The 5116-nt window shown below is 41.1% G+C and overlaps 1 pseudogene; it reads left to right on the forward strand.

Annotated features, from left to right (window-relative positions):
• Window positions 1-463: 463 nt before the first annotated feature.
• LOC102488665 (histone-binding protein RBBP4 pseudogene) lies at window positions 464-2311 on the forward strand (annotated as a pseudogene).
• The last annotated feature ends 2805 nt before the right edge of the window (window positions 2312-5116 follow it).

Consider the following 5116-nt stretch of genomic DNA (forward strand, 5'->3'; position numbering starts at 1 on the left):
GGAAATAACCAAATTCTCAGGTGAAAGAACACTAATTTTCTCCAAATATTATATACAAACTGATTTTTTTTTAAATTGTCAGAGGGCACATGTGTTTGCCAGAGAGACACAGACAGGGAAAGTGAGAAAGCACGCCCCATGGGTAACTGTCACACCACGATCCCTTCTCCATTTCTCCTTCCTTTTAGGATTTTGGACATACACACATGACAAGAATGTTTCTGTTTCTTAAAGGTTTTGCTGGGACCAGCAGATGGTGTAATGTTTACAATGCTAGACTCCCATATGGCCAACCGCGGTTCAAGGCCCAGGATTCAAGGCCCAGACCTCGTGGCTGAAACTCACACTGGGTGCGTGTGCACACGTGCTCAAAATCCTGAGAGGAGAAAGGAAGAAAAGGGATTGCAGCATGGCCATCCCCCCAGGGGGTGATTTCTTGCTCTCTGTCCCTCTGTTGCTCCCAAGCACACATGCCCTAGAGCAAAAATCTCTTTTAAAAACATAAATAAGGGTAGTCTCCCTGCCCCTCCCGCAGTGCTCTACCTGGGAGCTCCCCAGCTTACCTGCCCGCCATGGCCGACAAGGAAGCCCCTTTTGACAACCACATGTGATGAAAAGGAGTACAAGATATGGAAAAAGAACACTCCTCCTCTTTACGATTTGGTGATGACCCATGCTCTGGAGCGGCACCACCTAACTGCACAGTGGCTTCCAGATGTGACCAGACCTGAAGGGAAAGGTTTCAGCATTCATCAACTTGATCTGGGGACACACACCTCGGGTGAACAAAACCGCCTGGTGACAGCCGGTGCAGCACCCTCACGATGATGCTCAGTTTGATGCGGCACGCCATAGCAGTGAGAAAGGAGAATTTGGAGGTTTTGACTCAGTTAGTGGAAAAATTGAAATGGAAATCAAGATCAACCACGAAGGAGAAGTAAACAGGGCCGGATACATGCCCTAGAACCCTTGCATCATTGCAACAAAAACTCCATCCAGTGATGTTCTTGACTACACAAAACATCCTAAACCAGACCCTTCTGGAGAGTGCAACCCAGACTCGCACCTCCGTGGACACCGGAAGGAATGCTGTGGGCTTTCCTGGAACACAGTGAGCACTCAGTGCTTCCAATGACTAGCCCATCTGCCTGTGGGGCATCAGGGTTGTACCAAAGTAAGGAAAAGTGGATGCAAAGACTGTCTTCACAGGGCATATGGCAGTGGTGGACGATGTTTCCTGGCATGGGCTCCATGAATCTCTGGATCAATTGCTGATGATCAGAAACTTATGATTGGGGATACTCGTTCAAAGACTTCCAAACTAAGCCACTCAGTTGATGCTCGCACTGCTGAAGTGAACTGCCTCTCTTTTGATCCTTACAGTGAGTTCATCCTGGATTGGCTGGCAGGACTGTTGCCCTGTGGGAGCTGAGGAATCTGAAACTGAAGTTGCGTTCCTCTGAATCCCATAAGGATGAAGTATTCCAGTGCAGTGGTCACTTCACAATGAGACTTTTGGCTTCCAGCGGAACTGATCGCAGACTGGATGTCTGGGATTGAAGTAAAATGGGAGAGGAACAACCCCCAGGAGATGCAGAGGATGGGCCGCTGGAGTTGTTTATTCATGGTGGTCACACTGCCAAGATATCTGATTTCTCGTGGAATCCCAGTGAACCTTGGGTGATTTGCTCTGTATCAGAAGACAATATCATGCAGGTGTGGCAGAGGGCTAGAACATTTATGAAGACTCTGACGGAAGCGTGGGTCCAGAAGGACAAGGGTCCTAGATATGGTTGCACTTCCTGTGACTTTAGTCTCCCCCTTTTCCTCTCAGCCCCGCGATTGGTTTAACACTGGTTTTGAGACCTACGTTAGACTATCCCTCTGATACAGTTACCAGCGACAATACTCTTAGCCCAAGTGGTGGGTGTTTTTTAAATACGAACTGGGGGGCTTAATTCAGCAAAGCCACAGACTTACATTTAAATTCTCTTCAGGAATCTTTTAGTAACAAACCCAGGTCTACAGTAGCCACAGAAAGGGGACTATTAGGTGTGTCTATTTTTCTTTTGATGCTGTATCCCCAAGTTTTTCAGACTCGTTTAAGGAATAGAGCCAAGTGAGGTAGGTGTCTGAGCTGTGACGTATAAATACTGCAAGATGCCATTTTTATTCAGGACATGGGGGGAGTCAAGTCAGATAGATTCCTGCTCTAAAAACCTTCACGCCTGGCTTTCCGGTAGACCAGGCTCCGTGGATTCTTCAGTTAAGAAAACTAAATGTTTGGGACTGGCAGGTGGCGTGATGGGTAAGGGCACTGGACTCTCACGTGGCCGACTTTGGTTTGAGTCCCAGACCTGGAGGCTTGCTTTCTCGCTTTCTCTATTTTTCACTCTGTTCCTCTCTGGTCAAATTAAAATAACTAACTAACTAAAGTTAAATAAAATAATTAAAAAAAGAAAATTACATGTTGTTCTTTGCCCATATATTTTTGCTCATTAGTGTATTTCTTGAGTTGTTCTCATATTATTTCTTTCCTTTCTGTGAAATGGGTTTTTTCATTTTTGTTTTTAAACCTGGGACCACCAAGTTGTAAAGATGTTATGTCAGCTATACCACAGGTAGACTGTCAGGTTGAAAAGAATGACTTATATTTGTTTTTGAAATTAAATTAATCCTTGATAAGAGTTGCTTTTTTATTTTTACTTTTTATTTATTTATTTATTTTTAGGAGTTAGTCCTTGATCACTAGTTTCATACTCTCTCCATTTTGGGTGACCTGTTTTACCATGTTACCCTCTGTGATTAACTATGTAAGTGCTTATGATGGGATAAATTGTTTTTCTACATAAAAAAAAATCGTAATTAAATAAATAAATAAGTAAAAGGTTTTTTTGCCATAGTGTATGTGTGCTCGCTAGAGAGGCAGTGAGAGGGAAAGTAAGAAATTACCCCCCAGGGGGATGGCCATGCCACAATCACTTCTACTGGGATTTGGGGCACACAGGCAACACACACCTGGCATAAGTTTCAGGCTGCCAGATCTGGGACTTGAACTATGGTCAACCATGTAGGAGTCCGGCACCCTAACCACTATACCACCTGCTGGACCTCAGAATGTATTTTAAGCTGAATCCAAGACTTGAGCAATTAGCCACCTTAACCACCACACTACTTGCCAGCCAGTCCAGGCTGATTTAAGTTTCTTGCTTTCTTTCCTTTTCCCTTTCTTTCTTTGCTTCTTTCTTTCTTTCCCTTTTCCTTTCCCTTTCATTTATTCTTTTCCTTTCCTTTCCTTTCTTTCTTTCTCCTTTCCTTTTCTTTCTTCTTTCTTTCATGAGAAAGAGACAAGAGAGACAGAGATAGCACCTACAACAGGGTCTCAATGCTGTGATCCACCCCCCAACCCTGGCCAGCCCAAGATCATGGGCAAGTGTTTGCCCAGCATCCTCAGGGAAATCTCAGCATACAAGCCTGGAGTGCCCTGATGTGGATCAACCTCACAGAATATCATGTTTTACCACTGTGCTCCCATTTGGTCCTCCAGTGAACTGATTGTTTATCAAGATGCAGAAGTAATTCAATGGAGGAAACCTGACTTTTAAATGAGAGGTTCTGGAGTAACAGGACATCCATGGGCAAAAAGATAAACTTCAACTACGTCTCATATCTTTACAAAAATTAACACAAAACAGACTATAGAGTTTAATGTAAAACATAAAACTTTAAGGAAAAATAACACAATAAAAAAATCTTCTGGTCATAGAGCTAGGCAGAGTTCTTAGACTTGACACCAAAAAATGCAATTCATGAAAGGAAAATGTTAATAAATTTCCTCAAAATTAAGCTAGATTTATTAAATAATGAAACAAAACATTACTCTCATAAACTATTAAACTGATAAAATGTTAAAAATTTAGGTACTAGAAGTTTTAAGTATAAAAATGTGAAATGAAACATCTAGTTCATTAATATTAATGATTCACTTTTCAAAGAAATACAGCTTTATTGAGATATAAGTCCTATACTATAAAAACAAACCACTTAAAATGTAAAAAAAAAAAAAAAAAGAACTCCCACAACTCAACACTAAACAATCTAATTTTAAAATGTGCAAAAACACATGAAACGGTTCATAAAAGAGAATATATATACTGGATTGTCAGAAAAGTCATGATGTATTTTTCTATGTTTTTCTAAGCAAAAATGTGTCATAACTTTTCTGACGACTATATATGCGTGTATGTGTGTGTGTGTAAGCATCCTTTCACATGCTTATTGCATATGTGTATATGTGTATATGCAGTAAGCATGTGAAAGGATGTTCAACATCACTTTAGGGAAATGCAAATTAAACCTAAAATGGGATATCCCTGTATACCCATCAGAATGGCTAAAATAAAAAAAGTTGCTATACTGTACCAAGCACAGAAGAGGATGTGAAGAAACTGAATTGCTTATACATTGCTGGTGACAGTGTAAAATGTTAGAGTCACTCTGGAAAATAATTTGGTGATTTCTTATCAAATAAACCACCACTTGACCCAGCAGCTGCACTAAGCATTTGTACTGGAGAAATGACCCAAAGGAGGTACACAAATATTTACAGCAGTTTTATTCATAATAGTCAAAAACTGAAACAACTCATGTGTATTACAAGAGGTGAATGGTTCAATAAATTGTGTTACATACATACTGTGGAATAGTACTCAGAAATGAAACATAATAAACTACTGATACATGTAACAACTTGAATGACTCTCAAAAACATACTAAGAAAAAAAAAAAGCCTATCCAAAAGCTTATGTACTGTGTGATTCCATCTATATAATATTTTGTTTGTTCATTCGTTTTGAGAGATTTTTGTGATAAGTCACCTTATCTTCCCCACAGGAAAGAAAAGGACAAGTGTTGGGGTCATCAGGTGGTAGGTGGTTAAGGCACTGGACTCCCACATAGTCAATCCTGGTTGAGGTCCCAGAGTCCACGGTTTGAAACTCACATCAGGCATATATGTGAGCGCTCAAAATCCCAAGAGGAAACCGGAAGAGAAGGGATTGTAACGTGGGCATTCCCCCTGGGGGGGGGGCAAGAGTGGTGATTTCTCACTTTCTGC

Source organism: Tupaia chinensis, unplaced genomic scaffold (assembly GCF_000334495.1).
Source record: "Tupaia chinensis unplaced genomic scaffold, TupChi_1.0 Scaffold000294_5, whole genome shotgun sequence".
NCBI lineage: Eukaryota > Metazoa > Chordata > Mammalia > Scandentia > Tupaiidae > Tupaia > Tupaia belangeri.